Genomic DNA, 20,559 nt, shown 5'->3' with positions numbered 1-20,559 from the left:
GCACCTTAGTCCTCAAGCTGACATCTTTGCTCTTCAACACTTTAAAAAGGTCTTGTGCAGCAGATTTGCCTAATGCAATACATCATTTTGTTTCTTGACTGCTGCTTCCATGAGTGTTGATAGCTGATCCAAGAAGAACAATGTCCTTGACAACTTCAATCTTTTCCCCATTGATAAGAATGTTGTTTATTGGTTCAGTGGAGAGGATTCTTGTTTTCTTTACATTGATATGCAATCCATAGTGAAGGCTGTGCTCTTTGATCTTCATCAGTAAGTATTTTAAGTCCTTTTCACATTCAGCTAGTAAGGTTGTATCATCTCTATATTGCACATTTTTTCTTCTTATAACCCAGCTTCTTGGCTTATTTGCTCAGCATACAAGTTGAATAAGTATGGTGAAAGAATACAACTCTGTCACACACCTTTCTTAATTTTAAATCATTCATGTTCCCATGTTCTGTTCGAACAACTCCCTCTTGGTCCATGTACAGATTCCTCATGAGCACAATTAAGTGTTCTGGAATACTCGTACTTCACATTGTTGTCCATAGCTTGTCATGATCCACACAATCATTGTAAATGCTCCTCTTAAAATTAAATGATCAGAATTAAAAACAATGCTCTAGATGTGTTCTACTCACATAGTCTTGATTGGCTACACTATTAGTCCAGTCAGGTAACATGAATTTAGGAAATGTTACTTTGATACTGTTGGCTCATATTAGCTTCTCATTTCTCAAATCCATCCCACATCTCTAAAATCACACCAACCTTGTGCAATTAATGTTTTGGAGATGAAAGTAGATCTCACACTATTTAAAATTTTTTTTCTGTGTTGGTTCTGTTTCCTACTGGGCAACTGAGAAATTTAAATATATATGGTTCCTTGAAAAAAACTGTTTAGCAATTTTAGGTTTACAGAAAAATTGTAAATATAATACAGAATACTAGTGCTTTCTCACTTTGAATCTTATTTGAGTCTTTTAGAAAAGACGAACAGGTGCAGCTTATTGAGTAAGTGCTAAACACAAGGATGAGGCCTTTAAATGTGTTATTAGTTCTACATGACGCCATGATAGAGAAGAATACAGAGAGATGAGGTTATTTGTCAAGGGTCATAGTTAACAAGATGGGATTCAAACTTAAGAATTTTACCACCGATACCAAGCTCTGCTTTACGCTCCACACCCTACAAATAATTGGCTTAGGAATCTAGTTGAAGAGCTCTAACGGGAATACATGTCTCTTGATTGTCAGAGCCTCTCCTGAAAAATCAGTCTCTTGCTTGATCGCTAGGTTCCCCATTCAGTCACAGATGGATAAACCTATAATGTTTGTCATTTCCTATGTCTAATTTCTAAATACTCATCCCTTACCATTTATCCCTGAGCTATTAGTCATACTTTCAAAGTTGAAAAGGATTTTAGCCAAATAGAAAAATATATATATGGGGACACTTGTTGAAAACTTAAAAGCTATCCCAGATGCATCATTTTCATCCACATTTTATTATCTTCTTCCTTTTATAGTTTCATAACGTTCTTCTTTTCCTATAATGACCATCCATATTTAATTACAGTGGTGAGCTCCCTCCCACCCTTGTCTTCACCATCCATGTGCATTTGTCATATAATTTCTAGGATAAACAATGGGATCCAAAGACAATTCCTGATTCCAAAGACTATGACACCCTTAACAAGTTCTTCCAACTTTAAGCCTCACATGGGATTCCCAAAAGTCCAGTGATTTAGCTTGTCAAATTGCTGGAATCAAGTCATTCATATATATTACTCTTTGGCTTCTCCTTTGCAAAGAATGACACTTCTCTTGCTTGACAAATCCAAACTGTCTGCTCACCGTTTGTGCACAGCTGTGGCAGCTGAAAGCATCTGGTATGCAACATAAGGAATTTAATTTCCTGATGTTTACATAGATTGAAACTGTTTTTGCTCCAGACTTCAGACAATCTTCTACACTAGACCTTAAGGCAAAAGTTTTCAGACAATTTCATGCCCACCTTCTATATTCCCCTGCTGCAATTCATCCAGGGAACAAGATGGGAATCATAATGTAAAGTCTGTTAGTGCTTCTGCATGTTGAAAGATTAAAAGAACTCTCTACTTATGACTTTGTAGTCTTGATGGATATGGGGCCTGTTTTCAACTGGTCGACTCAGAGATTAAAATATATGTATTTCTTTGGTATTTTATTTAACTAAACTGTTTACATTAGCAGTTTAAGATTACAGAAAAGTTGTGAAGATATGACAGAGTCCCCATCATTCTTCTGGTACTAATATTTTTATTGTTTTTAAAGCTACTGTTTATAGTAGTAGTAAGTTTCTAAATGTGGTTTGGTTTTCTCCATAATTCTTCTGTAACACTTTTTAATGTGATTTGGGTGAATGTTTACAGAACAAATTGTTTTTTCATTCAACAATTCAGGCACATTTTGTTTTGTGACATTGACTGAAATCCCCTCAAAGTAATAGCACACTTCTCACTTCCTCTTTCTGTTTACCATTTTCATTGGTCTTTCTTTTCTGTCCCTTCCTGCCTTCTGAGTTTCATTGTTGTTTTTAAGTGCCATCAAGTGGGTTCCAACTCAGAGCAACCCTGTATAGGGTTTCCAAGGAATGATTGGTGGGTTTGAATCACCAACTTTATAGTTAACATTCCTATTATTATCCTATACCTCCACACCAGGACTCCAGCTTTATCCCCATGCAAATACTGCCCTTCTGATGTCCTGTGGTCGATTGTTCTATAGGGAACATACCTCCATGTTGTTATTGTTCATATTATAAAACTGTCTATCCTTTAGATAAAATCTGAACTGTGAGGGATTCCATCAGTCTCAGGGATTCCATCAGTAAGCCTGGCCTTTTCTAGAATTTTGAGTTTAATTCCACAGTTTTATACCAGTCTGTCCAAGCCTTCCTCTTTTGATCCCTTTCAGAGTGGCCATTAGTGGTAACCAGGCATCACTTACTTCTTGTCTCAGGGTCATGGAAGCTGGGGTTCGCGTGATCCAGTAGTTCTTAACACTAATGGTTTCCATGCATCTTTGTTCTGGTTAGGGAGAGACCAATAGTTGTACCTTAGATGTCTGATTACAAGTTTTAAAGACTCAATCCACTATTCACCAAAGTAGGATGCAGAACATTGTCTTTATGAACTGTATGATGCCAATTGACCTTATGTGCCCTAAGACTATGTTTGCAGACTCACCATTATTCTTTAACAATGTGTGGTATTCCATTGCAAGTATGTATCATAGCTTCTTTAGTATTTATCTGTTAACGGGCACTTACATTGTTTCCATAGTTTTGCTATGGTGAGTAATGCTGTATTACACATGAGTGGACATGTGTCAGTTCGTGTCACAGCTCTTATTTCTCTAGGATATATACCTATTATAGGGATTGCTGAATCATATTCTGTTTCTATGTCCAACTTTTTAAGGAAGCACCATACCATTTTTTTTACAGGCCCACCAATAGTGTATAGGCATTCCAATATTTCCATAACCTTGCCAGCATGTTTTGTTTTCTATTTTTTGGACCTACCACTTCTCTGTCAGTTTGTCATACTGTGTTGGTTTGAGTGTTGCTGTGATGTCAAAAGCTATGCCACCAGTATTTTGAATACGAACAGGGTCACCCATGGTGGACAGATTTCAGTGGAGCTTTTCTAGACTAAGATAGAGCAGTAAGAGTCAGAGGTGACTCCTTCTGAATGGTTAGCCACTGAAAACCTTTTGAATAGCAGCATAACACTGTCAGATGTAGTGCCAGAAAATGAAAGCATTATGAATATATTGCCAGATATAGTGCCCAAAGATAAGCTCTTCAGGTTGGAAGGAACTCAAAATATCACTGGGAAAGAGCTGCCTCCTTAAATTAGAGATGACCATGATGACAGATCAAAACAATAGATCTGTTTTGGAAGAAGTGCAGCCAGAGTGCTCCTTGGAGGCCAAGATGGCTAAGCTTCATCTCTCCTACTTTGGACATATTGTCTGGAGGAAACAATCGTTGGAGAAGGATGTCATGCTGGGTAGGGTGGAGGGTCAGAGAAAAAGAGGAAGACCTCTAACGAGATGGATCAGCCAGGTGGCATCATTGATGGACTCAAGTGTGGCAGCGGTAGTGAGGTTGGCCCAGGATCGGACATTGTTTCGTTCTGCTGTACATGGGGTCGCTATGAGTCGGTTCTGACTCGATGGCACCTGACAACATGATGACAGGAATAAAGTTTTCAGACCTTAATTTGCTAATGGTGCAAAACTCAAAATGAGGAGAAACAACTGCAAACATAATTTAATAATGGAAACATAGAATGTATGAAGTATGAACCTAGAAAAATGGAGTTGTCAAAAATGAAATACAACACATAAAGATAGATATCCTAGGCATTAGTGAACTGAAATAAATTGATATTGACCATTTTGAATGTGACAATCAGATGATATTCTATCCCAGGGATGGCAAATTGTAGAGGAAAGGTGTCACATTGATCATCTATTAAAAAGAACATTTCAATATGGATCTTGAAATACAGTGCTGTCTGTGACAGGATACTATTCATATGCCTACATCCAGGAAGACCACTTAATACCACTATTATCCAAATTTATGCACCAACAATTAAAGCTCATGATTATGAAATACAATTCTACCAAATTCTTCAGTCTGAAATTAATCAAACATTTAATTAAGATGTATTGAGAATTACTGGTGATTGGACTTCAAAGGTTAGAAATAAAGGGGAAGGATCAGTAGTTGGAAAATATGCCTTGGTGATAGAAATGATGCTGGAGATTGAATTACAGAATTTTGAAAGACCAATGACCTATTCACTGCAAATACTTTTGCAAACAACATAAAATAGGTCTATACACATGGACCTCACCAGATGGATAACACAGGAATCAAATTGACTAAATCTGTGGGAAAAGATGGTAGAAAAGGTCAATCTCATCAGCAAAATGAAAGGTCAGAGGCCTTGTTTTGGCTGATGCAAGTTGAATTGATTATATGAAAGTTCAAGTTGAAGCTAAAGAAAATTAAAATAAGTCCCTATGAGGCAAAATATGATCTTGAAATATCCCATCTGAACTTACAGATCATCTCAAGTATAGAATTGATACATTAAACACTAATGACTAAAGACCGGAAAAGCTGTGGGATGATATCAAGGACATCATACAAGAAGAAAGAAAAAGATCATTAAAAAGACAGGAAATACAGAAGGAAAGACCAAAATGGATGTCAGAAGAGACTGTGAAAATTTCCCCCAGCATAGACATGTTAGAAATGAGGAAGAGAATTCCAAAGGGCAGCTCGAGAAGACAAAGTCAAGTATTATAATGGAATATGCAAAGATCTGGAGTTAGAAAACCAAAAAGGAAGAACACACTCAGCATTTCTCAAGCTTAAAGAACTGAAGAAAAAAAAAATCAAGCATCAACTTAAAATATTGAGGGATTTAATGGGCAAAATATTTAGTGGTGTGAAAGCATCAAAAGAAGATGGCAGATGTAGAGAAGGTCGTTGTACTAAACAGAAATGATCGATGTTCTACCATTTCAAGAGGTAGTATATGATCAGGAACAGAGGGTGCTGAAAGAAGAAGTCGAGGCTGCACTGAAGACATTGGTGAGAAACGAGACTCCAGGAATTGATGTATTACAATTTGAAATCTTCCAACAAACTGATGTAGCACTGGAGGTGCTAAGAAATTTGAAAGACAACTACCTGGTCAACTAATTGGAAGAGATCCATATTTCTTCCCATTCCAAACAAAGGAGATGTAACTGAATGCATAAATCATCTAACAGTTTCATTAGGATTATATGCAAATAAGTATATTCTGAAGATAATTCAAAAAAAGCTACAAAATACATCAACAGAGAAGTGTCAGAAATTCAAGCCGGGTTCACAGAGGAGATACAGTGTTCTCAGAGAGGATAAAACCTATGTGCTGCTTCCAATGACCTTTTGGCATTAAGCCCAGACACCTGGTCTCCACTCTTACCCTCACTTCTGGTTGGCAAGATTGTTGGTCAGGCTGAACTAGCACACCAATGACAATTCAGGAATTGTATCTCAACCTACACTGTCCATAATGAGGGATTATATCTGATCCCATTACCCATCCTTTGTCACTTTTTTTTGGAACCCAAGTAGAAAATTCTGAAAGGAATTTTAATATCATACGGGACAATGAATAGGTGAAGTCCAGGGATTGTGACACATTTACTTACAGAAATTTGGGCAGTTAGAAGGATATGTATGTGAATTACTCAACCATGATGAAAATAGTGGTGGAAAAATCCGGTCACCTGATGACTCTGAGAATTTCTTTTAATGTATTGCCAATGACCCATGTTTCCAGGGAATTTAAAACAGTGGTTTCAATTAACCACAAAATACAAATTCCAATGCATCATATAGGTAAGTGTTCTTTTATGGACTTGATATCAGAGAAGGAGGAGAGAGGCAGGACAAAAAAAAAAATACTTCAGAGTGTTATGTAATTCGCATAAGCATGTGTGTATGTGTGTGCACATGCAGAAGCTTTTGACCTTAAGAATATAAAATATGGGACCTACAAAATATAGTTTCTTTTGCATTATTTTATCAAATTGGGAAGTCTCTCTGTCTTCCCTGGGATGCAAAGGGCTTAAGTTCCAAGCTTGACAACAACATTCTCAGTGCTGTAGGGCACAGAAAATCACCACTCATCAAAGTAGCTTCCCACACCCATTGCTCATCAAATTCTTGTATTTGTAATATGCTTGTTTCATGGAGTTAGAATCCAGCGTTTTCTAACGAGGGGCTTCCTATTTATGCTGAAGAGGAAAAGATCAATAAACCAATGAAGAGTTTCCTATATGATTCTAAAGTTTCATTCCGCATTGGATACAAACAATGTACACACACATTTGTGGTGTGCAAACCCCTCTTGGAGCTCCTCCAATTTTATCTTTATCTTGTTGGATCTAAGCAATCTGTTATGACATATGTTCCTTATTTCTTCTTCTCCACTTTCTTTGATGAAGTTCCTAATAATGTTTGCCTTTTCTGATTTTTGGTTTTCTGGGTTCAACTTTTAGAAGCTATTTATTTTTCAATAAGATTTCATGCTATGTTTTATATATGGAGTTGTAAGAACACTTGAGGTGGTGTTTCAGATAGGTTCATTTTTCTCAGAAAAATAAGAATAAGAAAGAAATGAAGAGTCAGACTTCCACCCTTCATTTTTCCTACATTCTGATAAAAAAATTTTTTTCAGAACGTTGATCTTCAATAGCTCTAGCCTTGCTTATATTATAACTTAAATTACTACATGCAAATTCTTATTTACTCATCCACTCTTTCATTCTAATTTATTATTATAAGTTTAATTATTAATTTAATCACTTTGCGGTCCTCTTTCTGCCTTGAGTAATTTTGTTTCTCACATTCACCTCACTTAATAAATAAAATCACTTTATTATCCTGGAGATAATCCACATCACCTACAGTTAATCAAGACATGTTCAGCGTAGAATACCCTAATGTGACATTTTAGTTAGACTGGATGACCTGAATAGGAATGAATGAATGCCTGTGGACCAATTCTGTCAACCCCTTAGTACTTATTTAATATTCATTCATGTCACCATCCATCAGTCTGTTTACTGTGGTGGCTTTTGTCTTGCTATAATGGTGAATGAATGTTATACCACCTGTATTTCACATACCAGCAGGGTCATCTGTGACAGAAAAGTTTTAACAGAATCTTCAGACCAAGACAGACAAGGAGGCAAAAATCTAATACTTCACATCCAAAAATCAGCTAACGAACCCTTGTGGAGCACAACAAGATACTGTGTCTAGAGTGCTGGAAGATAATGCCCTTAGGCTGGAAGGCATTGTCCAACAGCCACCCATGATAATGGACTCAGATAAACCAATGATCATGAAGATGGATGCAGCAGGACCATGCAACATTTTGTTCCATTATACATAATGAATTAATAAGCAAGATGGCAAACTTTATAGCTACTAGCTACATATGAAAGGAGCTCTGGTAGTGTGTTGCTGTTGTTGTTAAGTGATGTCGAGTCAATTCCGACCCATAGCAACCCTCTATAGGGTTCCCAAGGAGCAGCTGGTGAGCTTGAACCACTGACATTGCAGTTCAAATGACTTTGCAGTCTGACGCATTAGCCCACAGCGCCACACCATGTGGTTACAAATCGGGCTGCTAACTTCAAGGGTGGCAGTTCAAAACTACCAGCAGTTCTTTGGGAGAAATATGAGGCTTTCTGCTCCCATAAAGATTTGCAGCTTCAGAAACCCTGTGCAGTGTCACTATGAGTCAGAACCGACTCCACGGTACTTAACAACAACAACAACCTACAGAAATGCCATTCAAATGCCAACGTTTAACAGGATTACCATTGATTGAGTACCTACTATGTGTCCACTACTCATCTGTCAGTTTGTCCTACGGTGGTGGCTTGCATGTTGCTGTGATACCAGAAGCTATGTCACCAGTATTTTAAATACCAGCAAGGTCACCATTCTTCCTAGTCTGTCTTAATCTGGAAACTCTTCTGAAACCTGTCCACCAGGGGTAACCCAACTGGATGGCAACTAACTACAGCAATTTAATTATTAATACTTCTAAATAATTGAAATAAAGGATCAGACACTATCCTGCTTCAAGGGTCACTGTGGAGAAGAAGAATTAAATAGGAACATAAATAATTCTGGAAAGAAGACAAAGATATAAAAGAAATAATCATGTAGAAGTTTGACTTATCAAGACAAGTGGCACAAGAACAGAAACAGATTATCAAAGTTTTTACAAAATTGAATACAAACAATTCATGCCCAAGACCAGTGCATCCTTGGAAACATTGGTCCATGGTCACAGAGAAAGCTTTTGTCAGTTACAAAACTAGACACTATTGAGATTAGACCAGAACTTAAAGTTCACCTGCTTATCCCCCAGCAAATGCATAGTAACATTTTCAGTATATGGTCTTTCAATGTCTTTATGATAAAAATTCAACTCTAACATCAGAGAAAGAGTGCTAGATTAGAACTAAATGATCTATGTTTAAAACCTGCTTATGTTTTACATTAGTCGAGCGAATGTGGCCATTTCAATTTAGCTCTGCTTTTCTACATTTATAATTTGGAAATGAACCATAGCTCTCAGGGCTTTTGTTGAAGATTAAATGAGATAAAATATGTTTGAATATTTATCACTGCTTCAGTTTATAGTGATCCTTGTTGTTGTGAAGTGCCATTGAGTTGGTACCAACTCATACGACCTTATGCACAACAGAATGAAACACTGCCCGATCCTGGGCCAGCCTCATTATCATTGCCGCGCTTGAGCCCACTGATGCTGCCACTTTGCCAATCCATCTCACTGGGGGTCTAATGAAACTTTGCGTCATCCCATGTCATCTTTTCAATTGTTGTTACATTAAAGCCTATTGTATTTACCACTGTGTCAATCCATTTATTTAGGGGTCTTCCTTCTTTTGGCTGACTCTCCATTTTACCAAGCATCATGTCCTTATCCAGAGGCTGGTCTCTCCTGATAATGTGTCTAAAGTTTATGAGAGACAAAGTCTCACATTCCTGGCTTCTAAGTGGAATTCTGGTTATACTTCTTCCAACACAGCTTTGTTTGTTTTTCTAGTAGTCCAGGGTACTTTCAATACTCTTTTCCAACTCCATAATTCATATGCATTGATACTTCTAAGGTCTTCCTTATTCACTGTTGAATTTGATATTCATATGGGAAGATTGAAAATGCCATGGCTTGGGCAGGTTCACCTTAGTCCTCAAATAAAGTCTTCAAACTAAAACTCAAACTTTGTTCTCAAACTAAGGTGCACTTGACCCAAGCCATTGGATTTTCAATTCTCACATGCATGTGAAAGTTGGACAAAGAATAAGGCAGAACATAGAAGAATCAATACATTCAAATTATGGTGTTGGAGAAGAATGTTTAAAGTACCATGGACTTCCAGAAGAGCAAACAAATCTGTGTTGGAAGAAGTACAGCAACAATTCTCTTTAAAAGTCATGATGGTTAGACTTCCTCTCTCATAATTAGAACATGTTATCAGAAGAGACCAGTCCCTGGAGAAGGACGTCATGTTTGGTAAAGTGGAGGGTCAGTGATAAAGAGAAAGTCCCCCAATGAGGTGGAATGACAGTGGCAGCAATAATGGACTGAAACATCACAACAATTGTGAGAATGGCACAGGACTGGGCAGTGTTTCATTCTGTTGTGCATAAGGTCATTATAAGCCAGAACCAACCTGATGACAACTAACAACAATACAACAAGGATCATCCAGAGTAGACAGGTTTCAGTGGAACTTCTAGACTAAGATGGACTAGGAAGCACAGTAACCCTACTGGTATTTAAAATGCCAGTGACATGGCTTCCAGCATCACAGCAACATGCTAGCCACCATACGAGCTCAAACTGACAGATGAGTGGCGAACACAAAATAGGTACTCAATAAATGATAATCCCTTAAATTTTGACACTTTCAGACTACCTATTAAGACTTGCATGACATTTCTGTTTTCATATGTAGCTAGAAGCTACAAAGTTTGCTATCTTGTTTATTAAATCTAACACCTCCCAGAGATGCACAATCATTTTGACATGTGAAATAAAATACAAAAACTGTTATTGCTATGATTATTCAACTGCTAGGATGTTTTACAGCAATACTCACATGATGGGTTACATAGGAAACTCTGGGGTAAATAAAATGAGTTTTTGCAAACTTGTAAATGGTTCATTTAACCTTATTCTTTAGGGAAAAAGAAGAAAACCTTCACCTTCCTCCCTTTTGAAAGAATGCATGTTAAAATGCTTTGCCAAATTGTATATTCAGTAACTCAGGAAGTGTTTTCTTCTATTCATTTTTTAAATAAATATGTATTTCTTTTTAGCCTCTAGACAAATTCACTGAGATAAGAGAAAGTACAAATATTGCAATTTTTTTTGTCTTTTACAAATTTTTATCTCCACAAGAACATTAGCTTTGTAAAGGTAGATACTATACATATATTGTTCAGTATAATATCACCAGCATTCAGAACAGTGCTATGTCTAGAGTACTTGCTTGAGAATACTTCAGTAAAATAGTATTTACAACATAAGTTAGTATTTTTATAACAAGCAAGTACTTTAAAAAAGTAGTCTTCAGTCTAAGAATGTTTCAGATTGGTGTGGGAGGTTGAGAGGGGAAACTAGTGTTCAGACATATACATATAAGACCCACTACAAAATTATGTATAAAAACAAAGATGGAAATGTTCAAATAGGAACTCATATAATTAATCAATGGAATGCATGCAACCATTTAATACGATGATACAGATTTATGTTCACTGACATGCAAGGATGTTAAAAACACATTTTGCTTAAAGAAATGTATTTATATAATGACATACTAACATTTTTGTCTTGTGGTAGTGGAACTTGGATGGTTTTTAATGTCCTTTTTCATATTATTCTTATTTTTAAAGTTTACATTTTTTGTTTTTGCTTTTGAAGTTTTTATTGTGAATTGAGTGCAAGTTTACAGGACAGATCATCAGTTTTACATGCAACAAATCACATACTTTGTTTCATTACAATGATTATAATCCCCTCCATGTACCATCAGTTAACAGTATTTCTCTCTATTCATTTTAGCTTTTTTAAAAAAAAAACAAAAACTCAGGCATAGATAAAAATTTAAACCACCAAAGGGCACATTCTGCAAGCCTGCCTCCTGGCCTCCAGCTCTCAGTACTTCTAATTCCATGAATTTAGAGTCCTCAGCTGCACGTTCTCTCCATGTCCCCATCTCTGCCTCTATCTCTCAGGTCACTTCTTCTCTGGAAGCATATTCCACTTGTATTCTTATTCCCATATTCCGCTTGTATTCTTCTCATTGATGGTCCTAGGGTTCCCTCTTTCTGGACTGTATGATTAAATACTACCCCATTTTTGTTACAAAACTTTTACTTTTACAATTGTGATAGTCGCAATTTGTCATGATAACAATTACTATGGAATCATAAGAATCTTATCCCCATCTTTTTTCATCAGACCTATCCAGAGAAGATGAAAGCTATTCAGTGGGGACTCTATATTTCCCTGAACTCTTTTAAACTATACTCCCTCTTGAAAACTTGTAAGCCAGTCAATTCATCCCTTTATTGCCCTCTCATTTTAGGTAGCCAGAGGAGATAGCACTGATATTTGATGTGAAGACTCCTTTGCTCTCTGTTGGTATTTTGATCTACTACCTCCAGGAGTATAGGTTAAGTTCATCAAATTGTAGCAATTTACCCTCATTTCCTTTATCAAAAATTATTATTATTATCCAAGACTACAGCCTTATGTATGGATTGCATCTCAATGTAAAGAAAACAAAAATCCTCACCACTGGACCAATAAACAACATTCTTATCAATGAAGAAAGGATTGAAGTTGCCAAGGACTTCATTCTTCTTGAATCAACTATCAACACTTATGGAAGCAGCAGTCAAGAAATCAAATGATGTATTGTAGCAGGCAAATCTGCCGCACAAGACCTTTTTTAAAGTGTTGAAGAACAAAAATGTAGCTTGAGGACTAAGGTGTGCCTGATCCAAGCCATGGTATTTTCAATAACCTCATATGCATGCGAAAGCTGGACAGTGAATAAGGAAGACCATAGAAGAATTGATGCTTTTGAGTTATGGTGTTGGAGGAGAATATTGAAAGTGCCATGGACTGCCAAAAGAACCAACAGATCTGTGTTGGAAGAAGTGCAGCCAGAGTGCTCCTTGGAGGCCAGGATGGCCAAACTTCTTCTCTCATACTTTGGACATAGTGTAAAGAGGGAACAGTTCCTGGAGAAGGATATCATGTTTGGTAAGGTGATGGTCAGAGAAAAAGAGGAAGACCCCCAGCAAGATGCATTGGCAAAGCGGCAGCAACAACGGACTCAAGCATGAGAACAATTGTGAGGTTGGCATAGGACCAGGCAGTGTTTTATTCTGTTGTGCATAGGGTCACTGTGAGTCAGTACCAACTGGATGGCACCTAACAACAACAACAGTTGAGTTCTGATTATCAAGCCTTTGAGGCTAGGTTAAATAAAGTGTATATTTTTTAATATATATATATTTAGGTGGGGTTACAGAAGGGCCTCTTACCAGGGCAAGAATAACTTGTCTTTCTAACATTCCATGAATGCAGTATTTGCAATTAAAATGGCCCTACACCAATTTCCCTCAAAACCTTATAGCCTTGAAATGTTCTGACTCATTGCAAATATGTATAGATTTTGCAAGAACAACTGACAGATTTGAACTGCCAACCTTGTGGTTACCAATCCAGTGTTTATCCTACAGTGCCATACCAGGGCTCATATACCTTGTTGGTTGTGGTGATGATGTGCCATAGAGTCCGTTACAATTCATAGAGACTATACATAGGGTTTCTGAAGCTGTAATCTTTATAGGATCAGAAAGTCTCATATATCTCTCACAGAACCACTTGTAGTTTTGAACCGTGAATATTGAGGTTAGCAGCCCAACTCACAATCATTATGCTATCAGAGCTCCTTTACACTACCAGAGCTCTTTTACCCCTTGCTTATTGTTGTTGTTGTTGTTGTTAGGTGCCATCCAGTCGGTACCAACCCATAGCGACCTTATGCACAGCAGAATGAAACACTGCCCAATCCTGGGCCAACCTCACTACTGTTGCAATGCTTGAGTCCATCGATGCTGTCACTTAGCTAATCCATCTCGTTGGGGGTCTTCCTCTTTTTCTCTGACCCTCCACCTTACCAAACATGATATCCTTCTCCAGCAACTGGTCCCTCCTGACAATAAGTCTGAAGTATGAGAAACGAAGTTTGACCATCTTGGTCTCCAAGGAACATTCTGGCTGTACTTCTTCCAAAATTGATCTATTGTTTCTTTTGGCAGCCCATGTCACTTTCAACATTCTCCTCCAACACCATAACTCAAAAGCATCAATTCTTCTATGGTCTTCTTTATTCACTGTCCAGCTTTCACATGCATATGAGCTTATTGAAAATACCATGGCTTGGGTCAGGCACACCTTAGTCCTCAAGCTGACGTCTTTGCTCTTCAACACTTTAAAAAGGTCTTGTGCAACAGATTTGCCTAAAGCAATACGTCATTTGATTTATTGACTGCTGCTTCCTGGAATGTTGATAGTTGATCCAAGAAGAATGAAGTCCTTGATACCTTCGATCTTTTTTCTGTTGATAAGAATGTTGTTTATTGATCCAGTGGTGAGGATTTTTGTTTTTCTTGCTACTGGATTTTCAGCCCTTAATAATTAGCATTATTGTTTGTACTTAAAATAGTTCTCTTTGAAAAACTCAGTTTAAACACATGTTAGGAATTGCCTTGTATGGCTCCATAGGATCAGCACTGGTCTGTGAACCAAAAGGTCAGCAATTCAAACCCACCAGTTGCTCCTTGGAAACCATGTACAGTGTCATTATGAGTTGGTTGGCACTTAACAACAACAAGAATCTATGACGTGTGTGTTTTGTATGCACAAATGGAAATTGCTAAATGATCGTGAATTCTAGGCTCTGACAATCATTGTCAACAGAAAATTAAGTTGCAAATATTTATGTTTTAAATCTCAAATTATAAAGATAGTTAAATCTTTCTAACAACTAATCTAAATGCTTATTGGTCCATTTCACTAAATTACTTTTTACAGTATATAGAGAGCAATTCATTTTAAGCATAGATTGCAGATTGGGAGTCACAGGTTTTTGTGGATTCTTTCATACTTTTGGGCAATGCCGAAAAAGCAACTAATTTCTAATCTAATTTTTAGACTAAAATGCTAAAAACAAGAATATGTGGGTAACTTAACATATTTGGTCTATATGAACATGATTACTGAAAATTGAGTAGGAGTTTGAGGTCTTTTTTCTAGAACACAAGGACTTGATGGATAGTCAGGCCTATATCACGTTCTGAACCATAATGACATTTATTTGTACTTATTAAAAATTGTATCAATGAGATATATATTAGTAATATGAACTTCTAGTTCAGTTGGGAGTTCTTCCACTTGAAAAATGTGATATTTGCATGGAACTGTTTGAATCTTTATTCAGCCCTCACCCCTCCTCCCACTGTATAGAATTGAAACTAGAATTTTCCCTTCTTGATGAACAACAAAAGAAAGAACATATTGTTTGTAAATTGATGCTTAATAACTAGTAATAAACTTGAAATACTTGAATACATTATAAGCCTAATTCTAGATAGTGTTATGAAAATGCACCTTTTTAACTATATTTTAAGTTGGATTTTAAGATGTTTTAAAATATATTTTTTCCTCTTTTTAAATTTCAGAGCTGCTTATTCCTTTTGGGGGCTACTTGTTCTGTTTTTTCCTTTTAGATGGAATTCACAAGGGGTAATAAGTGTTCTTGATTAGATTTATAACTGAGTGGGTGTCCTGCTCTAGTCTTCCAGGATAGGGCCCTTTTATTTTTTAATCACTTCTGAAGTCACATGGTCTTTGAACTTTGGGGACTATTTTGCATCTGAGTACAGATACAAATTTAAACCCAAGTAAACCCCAGGCATGTCATTCTATGAATGCTAACTACTAAAAAAATACCCTGCCTGTGGTAACATTGTTAGTGTTGGACTGAGAAGCTGAGGGTGAAACTTAGGGTTTTGTTGTTGTTTTTTCCTGTATTGTATAAGTCAGAAAAACTTAAAATTTCTTTGTTTACTGAGCAAGTAAACTGAGATGAGAGTGTTAATTCAGAGTCAATGAATTATCTGAATCCTGGTTTCTGCAGAGTTACCATCTATAGGCAATATTAACAAAATCAAGTAGTTTTTACAGTTTTATGTGTGTGTATAGGCTTCCCCCAGCCCCACATACACACCCATTAGTTATTGAACTTTTGTAAGCTGGCATTGAAACAATAAAATTGTTTTATCAGTTTTTGTTTTGTTTTGTTTGTTTGTTTTTTAGCTTTTACAGTACAATACATGTGCTCTTCTGAATCAAACCAAAGGTAAATTTCTCGTGGTTCTTACTGCCTGCTTTAGCTGCATTTGAGGGAGGGTCTTTTCATACTTTTGTATTTGTAATACATTTAAAAAAAAAAACAGATTGCAAATCATTTTTTTTTTTTTTAATCCTAAACCATGTACCAGGTTTTTGGTCCAAATTATGTGGGATAAGTTAAACTTAAATTACATTATATTAACCATTATGAGTGCATTTTTATAAACATAGTTACACTGAAATAAACTTCTAAAAAAAAAAGAAAAAATATATCTATATAATAGCTCTTATTCCTACTTTCTCCCTCCACAAACATTACCCACATTCTTTATAATTATATTTACATAGACTCCACATTGCTTCCCTAGGAAAAGAATGAAAAAAGTTCAAGTTGGTAATTCTTTAGAAGAAAAAATAATATATTCCAAAAACTATCCTATATTTGTGTTTTGAACATCAGAAGGTATTTTTAAAAATAGAAATAGGAAAAAAGAAAAAAAAAAAAAGCACACCATTTTGGTTAAATGCTCACCTACTATCTGAAAGGCCAGTGATTAGAATTCATCAGTTGCTACATGGGAAGAAGGCAGGTCAGACTTCTTTTGTAAAGATTTACAACTTTGGAAACCCTCCAGGGCAGTTCTAGCCTGTCCTATAGAGTCACTTTGAGTCTCTATGACTTTAAGGCAATGTATTCTGTAGCAAAAATAAAAGGTGATGCTTGTTGATGTTATTAATTTAAAAATAAATTAAACAAACATTGAGTGCTGGGTTTTGTGGTGAGTATCAAAAAAACAAACAAACTTGTTGCCATTGACTCATAGTAACACTATGTTAAGTTGTTAAGTGCAGTCCAGTCAACTCATAGGACCCTGCACAGGGTTTCCTAAGAGCTGCTGGTGGTTTTGAACTGCTGACCTTGTGACTCACAGTCTAGTATTGATCCAACAACAGCACAGGATTCCAATAAACCTACAGGGCAAAGAAAAACTGACCATAGGGTTTCCAAGGCTGCAAACCTTTATAGAAGCAGACTCCCACTGTGGAGTATATGTTGTTGTTGTTAGGTGCATGGAGTTGATACCAACTTATAGTAACACTATGCACAACAGAACAAAACACAGCCTAGTCCTGCACCAACCACACGATCGTGGCTATGTCCGAGCTCATTGCTGCTGCCACTGTACCAATCCATCTCACTGGGGGTCTTCTTTTTTTTCCCAACCCTCCACTTTATTAAATGTGATATCCTTCTCCAGGGACTTGTCGTTCCTGACAATATGTCCAAAGTATGAGAGACAAAGTTTGGCCACCCTGACTTCCAAGGAGCACTCTGGCTGAACTAATTCCAACACAGATCTGTTTGTTCTTCTGGCAGTCCATGGTACTTTTAATATTCTCCTCAAATACCATAAATCAAATTCATTAATTCTTTTATGGTCTTCCACATTCACAGGCCAACTTTTGCATGCATATGAGGTTACTGAAGATATCATGGCTTGGATCAAGTGCACCTTAGTCCTCAAACTCTCAACACTATAAAGAGGTCTTGTGCAGCAGATTTGAAAAATGTAGTATGTAATTTGATTTCTTGACTGTTGCTTCCGTGAGTGTTGATGGTTGATCTGAGCAAAATGAAGTCTTTGACAACTTCAATAATTTTTTTCACTTATATGGATGTTATTTAGTGGACCAATGGTGAGGATTTTTGCTTGCTTTACATTGAGGTACAACCCACACAAAAGACTGAGGTCTTTGATCTTCATCAGTAAGTGTTTTAAGTCCTCTTCACATTCAGCAAGCAAGGTTGTATCATTTGTATATCATAGGTTATTAATGAGTATTTCTCCAAGTCTGATGCCACATTCTTCTTCCTACTATCCAATTTCTCTGAATACTTGCTCAGCATACAGATTGAATAAGTATGATGAAAACACACAACGCTAGTGTTAACCTTTCCTAATTTTAAACCATTGAGTATTCCATTGTTCTGTTCAAATAACTGCATCTTGGTCCATGTTCAGGTTCCTCATGAGCATAATTAGGTGTTCTGGAATACTCATTCATTGCAATGTTGTTCATAGCTTGTCATGATCCACATAACCAAAAGCCTTTGAATAGACAATAAAGCACAGGTAAACATCTCTCTGGTATTCTCATTCTTCAGCCAAGATCCATCTGACATCAGTAATGACAACTCTCCTTCCACATCCTTTTCTGAAACCAGTTTAAAACTCTGGAAATTCTCTGTCAATGTATGGTTGCAGCCATTTTTGTATTATCTTTTGTAAAACTTTACTTGCATGAGCTATCAATAATATTTTCCTGTGATTTCCGCATTCCATTGGGTCACCTCTTTGGAATGGGCACAAATACGGATCTCTTCCAGTCAGCTGGCCAGGTAGTTGTCTTCCAAATTTCTTGGCATAGATGAGTGAATACTTCCACTGCCGTATCAGTTTGTTGAAAGATTTCTATTTATTTCTTCAATTCCTGGGGCCTTGTTCTTTGCCAATTCCTTCAATGCACCTTGGACTTCTTCCTTTGGTATTACTGGCTCTTGATCATATGGCACTTCTTGAAATGTTTGAACATCGACCATTGCTTTTTGGTACAGTGACTCTGTGTATTCCTTCCATCTTCTTTTGATGCTTTCTGCATCATCATTCAATATTTTGCCCACAGAATCCTTCAATGCTGTAAGTCAAAGCTTGAATTTTTTCTACAGTTCCCTCAGCTTGAGAAATGCTAAGCATGTTTTCTTCCTCTTTGGTTTTCTGACTCCAGGTGTGTGCACATTTCGTTATAATACTTGACTTTGTCTTCTTGAGCTGACATTTGAAATTTTCTGTTCAATTCTTGTATTCAACTCAATTCTTCCATTTGTTTTAGCATCTCTATGCTGGAGAGCAAGTTTCGGAGTCTCTTTTAACATCCATTTCGATCTTTTCCTTCTTTCTTGTATTCTTAATGACCTTTTGCTTTCTTCCTGTATGATGTTCTTGGTGTCATCCCACAATTCTTCTGGTCTTCTGGTCTTTGGTGTCCAATGCATCAAATCTCATCTTCAGATGATTTCTAAATTCAAGAGGAATATATTCAAGGTCATTATTATATATTGAATATATTCAAGGTCATCGGCTTTTGTGGACCTGTTTTAATTTTCTTCACCTTCAGTCTTAATTTGCATATGAGCAATTCATAGTCTGTTCCACAATCTTCTCCTAACCTTGTTTTGGCTGATTATATGGAGCTTTTCCACTGTGTCTTTCCACGGATGTGGTCAATTTGATTTCTGTGTTTTTCATCTTATGAAGTTCATGTGTATAATTGTCTTTTCTGTTGTTTAAAAAAGGTATTTGCAATGAAGAAGTCATTGATCATGCAAAATTCCATCATGCAATCGCCAGCATCATTTCTACCAACAAAGCCATATTTTCCAACTACTGATCCTTAATCTTTGTTTCCAACCTTTGCATTTCAATAATTACCAATACATGTTAATTGCATGTTTGGGCAATTTCAGAGTGAAGAAATTGGTATAATTCTTTTATTTCATCATTACTGGCTTTAGTAGTTGGTGCATAAATTTGAATAATTAATTATTCATTCTGTGTATGTATATGGATATTATCTTATTATAGACACTGTTGTACTTCAAGAGAGCTATGTTCTTTTTGATGATGAATATGAGGCCATTCCTCTTCAATTTTTCATTCTTGGCATAGTAAACCATGAGGTTGTCAGATTCAAAATTGTCAATACCCATCCATTTCTGCTCACTAATGCCTAGGATATTGATGTTTATGTTGCCCATTTCAATTTTGACAATTTCCAATTGTCCTGGATTCATACTGCTTATATTTTGTGTTCAGATTATTATTATTATTATTATTTTGTGTGGGAAGGTTTTTATTTATTTATTTATTTGAGGTTTTTATTGTGGCTTGAGTGGAAGTTTAGAGGGCAGATCATCAGTTTTACATTCAACAAATCATACACCTTGTTTCATTACAATGACTATAATCTCCTCCATATACCATCAGTTAACAGTATTTCTCTCTATCCACTTTAGCTTTTAAAAAAACAAACAAAAAACCCACTCAGGCATATATAATAATATACATCTCCAAAGGGCACATCCTACAAGTCTGCCTCCTGGCCACCAGCTCTTAGACCCTCTCTTCTTAGTCCATGGATCTAGAGTCCTCAGCCACACTCCCTCTCCATGCCCCCATCTCTGCCTCCATTTCTGGCGCTGCTGCTTCTCTGGGTAAGTTCCCACATTCTGCTTGTGCTCTTCTCCCTTGATGGTCCTAGGGTCCTCTGTTTCTGGACTGTAAGTTTAACCACTCCCTTGTTTTTGTTACAAACCTTCTACTTTTACAATTGTGACAGTCACAATTAGTCATGATAACAATTATTCACTATTGAATCTTACGAATCTTATCCCCAT

The sequence above is a fragment of the Chrysochloris asiatica genome, unplaced genomic scaffold, assembly GCF_000296735.1.
Source record: "Chrysochloris asiatica unplaced genomic scaffold, ChrAsi1.0 scaffold00081, whole genome shotgun sequence".
Taxonomy (NCBI): domain Eukaryota; kingdom Metazoa; phylum Chordata; class Mammalia; order Afrosoricida; family Chrysochloridae; genus Chrysochloris; species Chrysochloris asiatica.
The sequence above is the reverse complement of the archived record's forward strand: the minus strand, read 5'-3'. Positions refer to the sequence as shown.